Genomic DNA, 13,015 nt, shown 5'->3' on the forward strand with positions numbered 1-13,015 from the left:
CCTCGGTCAGCTTGGTGCACCCCCGAGGCCATCTGAACAGCCCAGCCTTGGCCTCAATGCTTGGCTTGGGACCGCGGAAGGGGGTGAGGTGCCCCGACCTGAAGTCCCAGCCCCATGCTTGGGGCTGGGGGTAGGGGCCACGGGGGGCTCAGGAATAGTTCTCAGCACGGTTCTGAGCCTGCTGTGTGAGGTGCGGCCGCCCCAGCCCCCAGCTCTGCCAGCCACTGCGGATGGCCCCTCCACGCCATGCCACTGTCGATGGCCCCTCCACGCCATGCCACTGTCACCCTCACCTGGACCCATGGGGAAGGCCTCCCGTACTGCCAGCCCCCGAGCAGGGAGAACATGCAGGTCCTTCCACATGACCCCTCCAGGATCGGGGAGTAGAGCTGCCGGGGGGATCCCGGCCACATGGCTGCCGAGGGAGGGCCTCTCATCCCGGGCCCAGCTCCTCCGTGCCCTGAGTGGACACAGCAGCTGGATCGAGACCACAATGGCCTGAGGGCAACGTCCGAACTAGGGCTACCGGATAAAATACAGGACGCCAGCACTTGTGAATTTCAGATAAACAAGGAATTGTGCGACGTTGGGGGTATCTTTACACTAAGAGAGACTCTTTGTTTCCCTGAAATTCCATTGTACCTGGGCATCCTGCCTTCTATGTCACTGGCTCCAGCCCCCTGGCCAGACGTCGGGAAGAAGGTAGGAGGATGTGAGTGTCCGGATGCGACTGAAGAGCTGGCTTCTCCTCCCTGCGCAGACAAGTGCCGGGCCTGGCTCCACCTGCAGGAAGGCAGTGTTGCGTTGGCTCTGGGCGGAGACACCCCGAGGCCTGAGAGCGCCCGGCACCCAGCCCTGCGAGCCGGCCTGGACCACTCCCTCCGGTCTGACCCAGGGCCGCCCTGCCCACCCTGACCTGCTGCCCAGCAACTCCACAGAGCCCCCTCAGGTACATCCACCCCAATGGCCCCCCACCTCCTCTTCCCCCGTCAGGGGCATCCCTGCCTGAGGGAGGGGGTGGGCCCCCTTGGGCCCCTGTGGAGCCTGACGTGGCGAGGAGCTCAGTGAGCACCCTGTTGTGGGCTGAATTGTGTCTCCCAAATGATGTGTTGAAGTCCTAACCCTGGTACCTGTGAACATGGCCTGATTTGGAACCAGGCTGGCTGCAGACGTGATCGAGTTAAGAGGAGGTCATACTGGCTTGGGGCAGGCCCTGATCCGATGGCTGGTGTCCTTGTAAGAAGAGGGGAGACAGACACAGGGAGAAGGCGGCCATGTGACGACGGAGGCAGAGATGGAGTGATGCCACCAGCCCAGGAACACCTGGAGCCACCAGAAGCCGAAAGGGACAAAGAAAGATCCTCCCTAGAGACTTCGGGGGTTGGGGACATGCTTGGGGACACCAGGGCAGCAGCCTCGCTGGGTCAAAGCCTCTCCCTGTCCCAGGTGAGCATGGCCTCTGCCCCCACCTGGGACCCTCAGGCAAGAAGCCTGAACCCCAGCACCGAGCTCTGACCCATCTCATTTCAGACACTCCCCGGCCTGGGCCCCAACTTCTGCTGCATGGGGCCACCACTGATGTTAGGGGTGTGGGGAGCACTCCCCAACATGAGGTGTCACTGTGCCCAGAACTGTGAGCTCTGGCCAGAGGGGAAGGCGCCGCGGCAGGAGGAGGGAGGCAGGGGGCGGGGTGCGCGGGGCTCCTGGACCCTCTTGGGACTGAGCACAGCCGTGGCCCCACACCCAGCAGGATGGGTGCCCAGTGCCCCTGCAGACCCCACCCTGGGGCTCCCCGTTCCCACTACGCTGGGTTCTGCCGAGAGCCTGCCGCTTCCAGGGGCCACCTCACACAGCACACTCTCTCTGGAACAGTGAGCAGGCCCACGTCACTCTGTGACCCTGGCAGGGACAGATTCCCTATGCAGACCTGGTTCCTGCCCCTACAGGAGAGGCTGAACCAGATGACCTGGCACTCTCTCTGGATCCCAAACTCTAGGAATCTTTGGCTAAAAAAGAAAGAGAAAGGCCCCCATCACATCCCAGGGCCCACTAGATTCTGCCATGCAGTTTCACCTTTGAGCCCACCCCACGAACACTGGCCAGTTGTGGACAGTGGAGGGAGGGGCGCCCTGGCACACGGCCACTGGGTCAGGCATGGGCAGGGAGGAGCCCAGACCCGCTTGGCCATGGCTGCACCCAGGGGCTGCTGGAGGCACAGACCTGATCACCGCCTGTCCCTGCCCACGTCCACCCTATCCCCACTGCAGGTCTGGCCAGCCCAGAGTTCATCAATTCCATACCCATACTTCCAGGAAGGTGCTGGTCACCTGTGGGTAGTTCTGTCACCAGCGGTGCCGCATTGCAGCATTGGGAATGGGGTTTAACCCCAGGACCTCCAGGGACGGAGTGAAACGTGCTTAGTGGGAATGGAGTGTCAAGGACAGAGGCTTTCACCAAAGCGGGGGCCAACGGTATCCACGGCCTTCCCGGGCACCAGGGCCTGAGTGGACGGAGGCAGGCAGACATCACGGGCCTCCCCTCAGGGCCAGCAGGCACTCTCGGGCCCCAGGACTGACCTGAGGCCAAAGAGGCTCCCAGTCTGCCTTCAGAGACCGTCCACACTGCAGGAAAGGGCCAGTTCTTGCCTGCTCCTCCAGGGAGCCCTCGGGAAACCCCCAGATGCCCAGAGAGGGGCCCACCTGGCCAGGTCCCCGTGGACATTGGTGCCCTACAGCTCCGAGCCCACCCACCGGGGAGCTCCTTCCTCACACTTTGCAGGGAATCAGGTATTGGGACAGTGCTTCCCAAACCGTGTCCCATGGAACACTAGGGACGTGAGCAGTAAAACAGCACCATTTATTCTCCCCTCTGCGTGTTAGGGCTGGACTGAGGCTGGACGTGGATTCTCCAATTTCCACCTCACAGCGCACCTCTGGGGCAGGGGCTATTAAAGGCCCTGCAGCGGAGTGCAGGGCGTGGAGGCTCAGAGAGGTTGAGCAGCTGTGCCCAAGTCACACAGCCAGAAGGGCTGGATTGAGAGTTGACCACGGTTGGCTTCCAGGCCCAAGGCCCCTCCCAGCAGCCGCCCAAGTGGGGCGAGTCCTCTTAGCTCTGGGACCAGGTGCACGGGCAGGCCTCCTCCTGAGGGTGTGTCTGAAGTCCGGGGGCTGCAGCCCATGGCTCCTGCCAAGCTGGACAATGACGGATCACGGGCAGCCTGGGACCCCCGCCGGGCTCATTACCCGCCAGCCAGCCGTTGAACAGGCCGCCAGCCTCACCCCGACGCTCATCGAATATGCATAGCTCTATTAGCACAGCGGGAGACGGCCCCAGGGACCCTCCGCTCGGGAAACTTTAAGTAGAAATCAAAACAGATCCTGAGAAGGGGTCAGGTGGTGGGCACCGGGCCGGTCAGGCTGGTGAAGCCTCGATGATGAGCCGGAAGCCCCCAGGCCCTTCCCAGGGAGTTGCCCCCACCCGCAGCCCTGATGTCACCTAGGAGGGCTGGCCGGGGACCTGGACACGCCCCTCTGTCTCCCTGTGCCTGGGACCACATGGGGCCCCGGGGCCCTTGGAGGTCTTGTTATCAGGAGCCCCCACCACCCCAGGAGGACACCACCAGGCGCTCCTGGTCCTTGGGGCCCGGGATCTTGGCCCCCTACCCCTTTGTTCTGAGGTGAGAGCCTTGGGAGGGTTCCTGATTAAAGCTGCTGGTGGCAGGAGTCTGCCGCCTCTCTCTGCCCCACTAGGGGTCCGCCCCCTCTCCCCTCCCAACAAGGGATAGTCCCTCCTAGAGCAGGGAGCACCACCCTCCTAGAGCAGGGAGCACCACCGTCAGGAAACAGGTAGCCATTAGAAGACCCATCCCCCTTATAGCAAAACTCTTCACGTGAGGGGCCCCCGCAGCCCCAACCCTGCCCTCCATCCTTTCTCATCCCCAGCCAATTCCTCAGAACCGCCCAGCCCAGAACTGCTCTTGTATGGTCGGGGCCTCCGCCCACCAACGCCTCGTCCATTTCTCCGTCCTCCCTTGGGTCACCCCATGGCAGCATCTGACATGGTCCACAGCTCCCACAACTTGCCCCTCCAGCCTCTCGTGGCTGCCTGACCTCACCCCCACTCTCCTTGGTCCAGTGTCCTCCTTGGCCCCTTCCTCCGTTCTCATCTCCCTGACTTCTTCCTGTGGGATACCCAGGGCCCAGACTCACTCCTTCTCTGTCCAAACTTAGAGCCTCTCTAGAGTCCACCTCCAAAGCCCACCCACAGGTGTGACCGCCAAGCTTCCAGGGCTGGCCCACCCACCTGAGCCCTGACGGTCTGTGCGGCCTCAGCATCAGGTATCTGCTGGACCTTATGTCAGGGCTGCCGCCAGCAAGGGTTGACCCCCCAACACTGTTCTCAGGGCAGAGATGGGGGACAGGGAGGAGTCCCCCACTGTCTGCCAGATTCGGGCCCCCGAGAGGAGTCTCCCCACACCACCATCCCAGCAGCACCCCCGCTGTCCTCCTCTCCACGCAGGCCCCCAAAGCTGCCTAAAAAGAACGTTTTCCCCTGAAGAGCCAGCCCTCTCGGACCCCTTATGTGGCCTAGCCCCCAACCGGAAACGAGACTCCACCTCCACCTCCACCAGCTGCCGCCCCTGGAAGTGGCTCGGGGACTCGCGCGAGAGAAGCTGGAGTGAGGAAGCAGGAGCCCCATGCCTGACGCCTGGTGTGGACGGGCCCCCCACCGCCTCCCACCTTGCGAAGGTTGGGGCCCGAAGGAAGTTTCCAGTCACTGCCGGAGCACTGGAGACCTCACAGCCACAGGCCTATCCCTGGAGGGTGGAGTCCATGACACACTGCCCCCTGAGCTCATGACTACGCCCCAGGACGCCACGGCCATGCCACCCGGAACAACCCCAGCACCACCCCCTCTCCCTACTGGTGATGCCCCTGCTGAGTCCCCGAGTGTTGGGGACACAGATGACACTTTTCTGCCTGCCCCCAGGGGAGATGGCGTCTGGTGAGGGAGAGAAGCGGGAGCCTGGGGGCTGCCCTCCTATCTCCCTCCCAAGGTCACACCCAGAGTCACGCCCTTGCACAGCCCTCCTCTTGAGGCCAGCAGAGTGTGACTTGCTTCTGGCCCATAGAATATGGCAAAGCTGTGGGTGCAGCCTCCCTTGGTCAGGTTACCTCAGACAAGAAAGGCTCATCTGCACCAACTGCAGTGACAGTCTCCTGCCGGCCGTCTTATGATAGGCCCATGGGGCAGGGACTGTGGGTGGCCTCTAGGAGCCAAGAGTGGCCCCTGGTTGACAGCCAGCAAGAAAGTGAGGACCTTTGTCCTGTAACCACAAAGAAATGACTGCTGTCAGCACCCAGAATGAGCCTGGAAGTGGATCCTCCTCCAGCAGAGCCCTCAGATGAGAACGCGGCCCGGCCGACACTGTGACTGCAGCCTTGTGGGACCCCGAGGAGAGGACCCAGCTGAGCCTGGACTCCTGACCTCTGGAACCGTGAGATACTAAACATGTGTTATGTGAAGCCACTAAGTGTGCGGTGACCTGCTACAGAGCATGGTAACTAACTCATTATGCCTCGAGGCACAAAGGAAAGGCAGGGAGTGGGTTCTGGGGGGACGCTGGGTTAAACAAAACTAAACAAGTTTCCTTCCCATCAGCATCTCAGAGCTCTGTACCCCGTTACCCTCCCAGAGGGGCAAACAGCTGCCTCTACTTACCCAGCGTGCCTTTTGTCAGAGCCCAGCTCACTCACGCTCTGAGGAGCACTGCTGGGAAAGTACCCTAGAGGACACAGTCCACCCCTGCTGCCTGCCAGGCTGCCCACCCCCCTGCCCAGCCCGTTCCTGCCTCCCCGGCCAGGGTGGCGTCTGTCCCGACCCCTCCTGGGTTTGCAGCCTGTGGCCTTGCTCCCGCCGTCCCTCCCTGGGGGACAGGAGAGGCTGCTCTCCTGCAAGGTCCACCTAAGTGCTGCCTCCTTTCTGGAGCCCTCTCTGGCCTGCCCAGGGAGACTGGGGAATCCCTACTCTGGACCCTGGGCCTCCTTCACACACCATATGGCCCTCAGCCACTGGTCATGCCCAGGACACAGGGCACATAGTGCCATCACCTGACACAGCCCCACGCATGCAGGGGTGCTCAATGTATGCTTATTGATGAACACATGAGGGTAAGGATTAATGAATGACACAGAGCAGAGAGTGAACAGGCCAAGCCCACACTTAGGGGAGGAGACATTGCTTCCAACGTGGGCATCGGGCATCGAGGGGGAGCTGGAGGCTCTGGAGCCGCATGTGAGCAGGGGCTCGAGGCTGGTTAGACCAGCTGTGCCAGGAGGGGGGAAGAGCACTGCAGGGACACAGAGGACAGAGAGCCATCACCAGGCTGGACCATCAGGTCCCTGGGACATGTGGGAATGAGGCTAAAGGGGCCTAGGCCCCAGAGGGCCACAGGGGCCCTGCCAGTTTCTAAGGACAGCTGAGTGGCCTGGCTAGTGGGAGGAGGGAGAGGTGACACAGGGGAGTCTGCTGGCTGGAGGATGGCAGGAGTCTGGGCAGGGGGCCAGATGGGGCCTGGGCACGTGGCGGCTGGACAGTGGACAAGCAGCAGAGTGGATATCAGGACTCAGCAGCCAACCTAATTCAAGGGGAGGCAGGGTATGGTGACCCCCATGACAGGCTCCAGGAGGGTCGGAGGCCAAGAAACATCACAGTCAGAGGGAGGAGGAGGGGCCAGAGGAGGAGGGCTCAGAGCCCCACCTCCCAGAGGGGGTCACTTCCCCGCCCCCCATCACAGTCACCTGTGACCCCCAGGCAGCTGCTGTGGGATCCCATCTCCGTGGGGTCCCATAGTGCAAATGGAGGTTCCCCCACAAGCCAGCGAATACTTAGGGCACTTCTCACCCTGAGCCCCCCACTGGGGGCAGCGGGCACTTTCCAGACAGGACCAGTCAGAGCTTCTGTAGAAGTGAGGCCCAGGCCCGCGCCATCATGCTGGGGGTCGGTGGGGACAGGCCGCAGCACAGAGTCACTCCCTCCCAGCAGCCACTCCTCAAAGAGGATCGGGCGTCAGTCAGGGTCTCCACCTGTCTCCCAGTGCTGGGCAAGCTCCAAAGGGTGGCCAGGCCACTGCCCCACACAGGACAGGCAGCCTTGACCACAGCAGCCCTCCCCTCAAGCTGGCACTGGGCATGGGGGTGAGGGGAGTCCGCTGCCCCAGAGAGGGATGTCAAGTGGGCACCCGGGCGTGGACCTGGGCGTGTGTGGGAGTGCAGGACTGTGGGGGACTAGGTGTGCCGGGAGTGAGGGGGCCTGAATGGGCTTGGGCTTGCGTGGCACATGTCTCATCTGGGAAACAGCACAAGGGGGAGATGAGAAGAAACTGGCAGTTCTACACCATCCCCGCTCCCGCCTCACCTCCTACCCCTCCTCCCCATATCCCTCCTCCCCCTCCTCCCTCTTCTCCCCCTCCTCCCTTCCCCTCCTCCCCCTCCTCCCCAAACCCCTTCCCCCTCCTCCCCTCCTCCCCATATCCCTCCTCCCTCTTCTCCCCCTCCTCCCTCCCCCTCCTCCCCCTCCCCCCTCTTCTTCCTCCCCTTGCCCTTCCTCTCCCTCCTCACCTTCTTCCCCATCCTCAGCCCACATGTCAGAAGGTTCCACACCAGTGTAACATAACCAGGAAAGTCGTTTCTGGCCAGGCGGCAGAGGTGCTGAGAGGGAGGGGTCTGGGTGGGCACAGGCCTGGCTATTAGGTTCTGTGAGGCCTATTGATGAGCCGGGTGCCAAGTGTCTCGTCCACGCCGTAGCACACAGGAATGGGGAGAAAATAGTGCTTAAAGGGTGGATTTTGGGGGCAATGCTGGGGTGGGGGCTCTAAGACACCGGCTGCCAGGACAGTTCTTGGGTCTAGGGGAGGCAGGAGGTGTTGTCCTCTGTGGTGGGCGGGGACGATGGGGAGAGGACAGCGCCAGGCTGGCAGGCCACATGATGGCTGAAACTGGTGTTTGGCCGGGTCAGCAGGTGGCCACACAGAAAATGAGTCCCCGGGGCGGCAATAATTGTAAGTGTCAGGGAAAAGTCAAGGTCTCAGTAGCCTTGGTCTGTGATGACTTCTGACCACAAACAAATACAGATGAAAACAACGCCCGGAGACAGCAGCTCTGATGCAGGAGGAGGCTTAACCCCCGCGTGTCCAGGCAGCTGGGGCAGAAGGGCAGAGGCACCAGCTCTCCCCGAGGTGGCCGCAGAGGCTGTCCCTTCACAGCACAGACAAGCATGGCCTCCCAAGTGCCCCCGCTGCCCCCGTCTGCAGACCCCCACCTGCCCAGGGCAGCGGCCAGCTCTGGACACACATCCCCCCGCCCCTCCCCCCACCCCCACTCAGCTCCCAGCCCGGGCGGCTAGGGGTGTTGCTCTAGGAGCCAGAAACACAAACAGCCCACGGGTGGGGGACAGGCTCTCCACGTGTGGAAATGCTGCCCCCCTTGTGCCCAGAGACACCCTGATAGCGAGCAGAATGCGCCTTCGCCATAAGAATGCAGAGGCCCCCGTGAGCATTTGCAACGTTCACCTGCCCACCGCCACAGAGTGGCGTCCAGAATAATGAGATCAAAGACCGCGGGGCCAGGGGTGCTGGCGGCAGGTCGTTACCATGGTTATTTATGAGTGTGTTCATTTACCCCCCGCTCGGTTCAACCAAGATTTAAAAGAGCGGTCACCGTGCCCGCACGTGTATCAATCATAGACGTGCCGCAGGCGGAGCCCCCGCCTCCCACCCCCCCCCACCTGCAGCCTCCCTCCTCCAGGCCCATAACAGAAGCCCATGCAGGCCCCGCGGCGCTCAGCTCCAGGGAGGGCCCTCCCGGCCCGGGGGACACTCCTCTGCGGGCAGCTCTCTGCAGGGAGAGCCAGTGTCCATGCCGGTCATCATAGGCTGCTCTTCCTCGCAGCTTCTCAATGAAAGCGAGGAGACTGCCTCCCACCGTGCCGTGGATTGAATAACGTCCTCCTGAATTCACATCCACCCCAAACCCCAGAATGTGACCTTAGTTGAGAATAGGGCCTCACAGGGTTGTAGGTAGTTAAGGATCTTGAGGTAAAATCACCCTGGATTTAGGGTGGGCCCGCATCCAATGGCTGATGTCCTTATAAGAAGAGGAGACACAGACACAGGGAGAAGAGGGCTGTGTGATGACGGAGGCAGAGGTTGGAGGGATGTGGCCACAAGCCCAGGAACACCTGGAGCCCCCAGAAGCTGGAAGAGGCAGGAAGGATCCTCCCCTGGAGCCTCCGGAGGGACGCAGTCCTGCCGACGCCTGACCCCTTGATCTCTGACTTCTGACCTCCAGACTGTTAGACAATCGATTTCTCTTATCTCAAGCCTCCCGGTTTGTGGACGGCAGCCCCAGAGAAGTAGGACCCAAGGTTGTTCAGGACACCTCCAGGGCCTCCCTGTGCCCCTGCATGGCCCAAGTCGGCCCTGCCCCTGCCCTGGGAATTTCCATCAGCATCAGGGTCCCCTAAAGCCCCTCCAATCACAGGCCGCACGCAGCCCCTCTCCCTCCCCGTCACACAGAAATCAGCAAGACGTTGGGAAACATTTTCACGAACAATCCTCCACCCAGCACAGAAGACGGGATCTGGCTCGCTCCTGTTCCCAGAACACAGAATACGGGGCTCCCCTTTGTAAACGCCAGTTTGCTGGCACCCTCTCTTGCAGGGCACCCCGTGTGGAGGTGGCCAGGCAGACATGGTGTTCGGTGTCTTCCTGACAGGGGTGGCAGGGCCTCACGTGGCAGCGGTGGGGGCCGGCGTGTGGATTACCACCGGGAGATGTGGGAAGTGGTGGGGTGGAAGTGGGCACTACCAGCCAGCCACAGGGAAAGAAAAGACAGCGTCATTCCCAACTTCTGAAAGGGGAAGGTGACATCATGTCTTCTGGGAACCACATTCCACCGGCTGGTTGAACGCACGGTCCGTGTTGGTGCAGACAGATGTGGTCGGGTTTTAACTGGAGGGCCCCACACCCGCTGTCACGGTCGCCCCTCTGCTTCCCGGGTGCCCACCGTGCCCAGGGAGCCGTGCTGTCATCCACATGGTCGTGTGCCTTACTTGTCTTCCTTTTCCCGCAGGTGGACCTAAGCCCGGCACTTCCTTTGTCCTGCGCCTCGCGGAGGGACGTTGATTGCAAGTTAGACCCACGAGTCCAGGCTTGACTGCTATTTGTTTTCCATAACAGTATCTTCTCAACCTTGAAACTGCTTTCTGTTTTGAAAATTATCTGACATCTGAAAATAAGCCCCATTCGAGGACAAATGCCAGTGCACCCAAGGCTGAGGGACCGTGAGCAAACAAATGAGTTTTGGGTCTGCTGATCCTAGACTCATGTTCCTCCCTGTGCTCCTTCATATGCCAGCCCTGCTCAAGAGCCCGCCACGGCTCCCACTGCCCCCAGCACCACATGCAGGGGCCTGAGCTTGACCACTTGGACCAGGAGGCCAAAGCCAGCAGCCACTGACCTCTGGAGGCAAAGACTGACTCCCACAGTCAGATGGGGCCAGACCCAGGAACCGGGCAGTAGGGGCGGGGCTCGGGGGAAATGAAGGAATGGGCGTCCCGGAGGCTGACAGTAATCGCCCAGGGTTAGCCCATTATAGGCACACATGGGCACACACATGCAGGTGTCTGGGACACAGGCACACACGGGTCACGTGCAAGCACAAACGTGTGGTCACACACGCATACATGGGGCACACACACGGGGCACACGTGAGTGGGCACACGTGCACACGCACAGAGTTCCAAGACCAGCACCCAGGCCTGAACGGGGCCCGGTAAGCACCCCCCACTGCTGGCCTGAGTGTAAATGAAAACTGTGCACAGAGGACAGCTGTGGCCGTCCCCAGGCTGAGTCCAGAAGCTGAAGAAGCCTCTCAGGCTCCGGGCTCGGCCTGTGGAAGGGAGCAGCCTGAGCAGCCCCAGCTGCGCCGCGAGCCCAGCATTGACCGGTTGGTCCCTGCCTCTCCTGCAGGCGTTGACCCTGCAGCTGGCCAGGAGGACCGTGCCATCCCTCAGGGGCTCTGCTCTCCATCATGGCCTGGGCCTTGCCCGAGAGGGCCCCCAGGGGCTCCCCAGATGGGGCCTAGGCCCTGGCGACAACCCAGATGGCAGGACCCAGTCATGCTCGGGGCACCATGCCATTCAGGGTCAGGAGCTGCCTGGGCAGGGCCCCTCGCTCAGGTGTGCAGCGGCAGCTCCAACACAGAAAGGTACCCGAGTCCCCTCGATGGCCCAGCAAAGCCGTGTCCCAGCTCCAGCTGCTCCCCAACGCTGCCCCTGGCTGTGGGAGCGGCCCCCAGGCCAGGACACTGGAGAAACGGGGGACAGGCGTGGAGTGAGGCCAAGCGCAGCCCCAGCGCCCAGGGAGGGTCCCAGCAGGGCCAGGCGGCCCCTCACCCGCGCCGGCTCTGGGCTGGCGGCTTGCCGTGTCCGCCTGGCCGAGCACAGGCTGGGCGGCCCACTTGCTATTTTGGGGCGAGGGGCGCAGCGGCTGAGGCACTCGGTGTCACTGGGAGCTGGCGGGGGAGGAGGGCAGAACCTTCAGAACTAATGTCAATTTTCTGCATCAAATATTTTGATAATTAAACAAAGCTGATCAAGAGAGGCGAGCAGCACGGCTCCGGAGCTCAGGAAGCAGCCCATTAAATAGAGGGCCCAAAAGCGCCCGCGGCGGCAGCCCCAGATTAATGACTTGGCCCTAATAGATTTTCCCAAGCTCAGCCGCACGGGCAGCGCAGGGCAGGGAGGGGCTCGCAGCCCGCGCCCCAGAAGGCCGTTAAAGGGGCAGGGACAGTAAATCAAGGTGCCCACAGCGGACGGGGGGGACCAGCCACGGGCTGCGACCCACCCCCTCCCCGGGGTGACGGGGTCTGCCATCCAGGCACTCTGGGAGGCCCCTTTCTGACCAGCTAGAGATGTATGTCCTTCCAGCTTGAATGGACACGCGGCCGGAAAGGCCTGCTCGAGGAGGACGAGGCCCTCCCACCCCGACCCCATCACGGCTCTGTCCTTCGGCACCAGGTCCAAGGTGAGACAGTGGGCAGACCCAAGGGGCGCTGGGCCCTGGGGCAAGGAGCACACGCAATGCCCTGCTGGCTGCCCTCTAGTCCAGCCGGAGGAGGGTCAGGCGGATGGCACTGACCGGGGTCTGTCCCCAGACTTTGTCCACCTGCCTCCTGCTCACATCCACACAGCTGTGAAGTATGGAACCCGGATGAAGGAAGCACGTTTTCAGCCCAACAGAAGCCTGTTATGATCACACTGCAGGGATGGGTTACATTTGGGATATTTTCCGGGGCTCGGGGTTCCGAGGGGTAATGAAACCCAGGGCTGCTGACTGGGGAGGGTACCCAGCGGCCCTGGTCCATGGGACAGCTGGACCAGGCAGGAGGTCCACCCTGACCCCTGCAGGACTGGGCAGGGCCAGTAGGCCCCACGCAGCCCCCCACAGGCTCTCGGGGCCCCTCGGTGAGCTAGGAGTGCAGAAGCCACCCGTCCTGTGCCCTGCAAGAAGCTCCCCAGCACTGGCGGGTCGGGGCGCAGCCTGATGTGGGATCCTCCGTCTCTGCAGAGTCACCGGGTTCACTCAGCCCTCGAGGTCTCTGTGGGGGGCAGAGGTTCCAAACCACGGAATGAAGATGCTTACACCGTTCCTGGTGCTTTCATTCAACAAACGCTTACCGGGCACTGTTGTGGGCCCTGTCCAGGAAGACGGCGGGGTCCAGGGGGCGGACCCTGTCTAGGCCCGCTTCTGAGGCCCATCAACTTGGGCTGGTGGAGACAAGCTGGGCACTGGACCCCGGGGGTGGCCGACTGATCCCCAGGTCCCGGGAGCATGGCCTGTGTGCTGCCCCCTAGGTATGCAGCCCTGGCCACAAGAAGGGGTGGAGGCATGTGCCCCTGAGCCTTGGTAACTCTGTCCCCTCAGAGCCCACAGCAATGCAGTTGCAGCAAAGAA

General features: G+C 62.3%; 1 long non-coding RNA gene across 1 annotated transcript; it reads right to left on the reverse strand.

Moving 5' to 3' along the window:
• Positions 1-264: 264 nt before the first annotated feature.
• LOC147914156 (uncharacterized) lies at positions 265-8,010 on the reverse strand. The gene is made up of 3 exons (XR_015555721.1): positions 7,620-8,010; positions 1,131-1,233; positions 265-783 (listed from the first exon to the last, which is right to left on the reverse strand). It is a non-coding gene; the product is annotated as an uncharacterized LOC147914156 (long non-coding RNA).
• Positions 8,011-13,015: the final 5,005 nt, after the last annotated feature.

This window comes from Ceratotherium simum, chromosome 22 (assembly GCF_057802395.1).
Source record: "Ceratotherium simum simum isolate JZ-2026a chromosome 22, ASM5780239v1, whole genome shotgun sequence".
Taxonomy (NCBI): domain Eukaryota; kingdom Metazoa; phylum Chordata; class Mammalia; order Perissodactyla; family Rhinocerotidae; genus Ceratotherium; species Ceratotherium simum.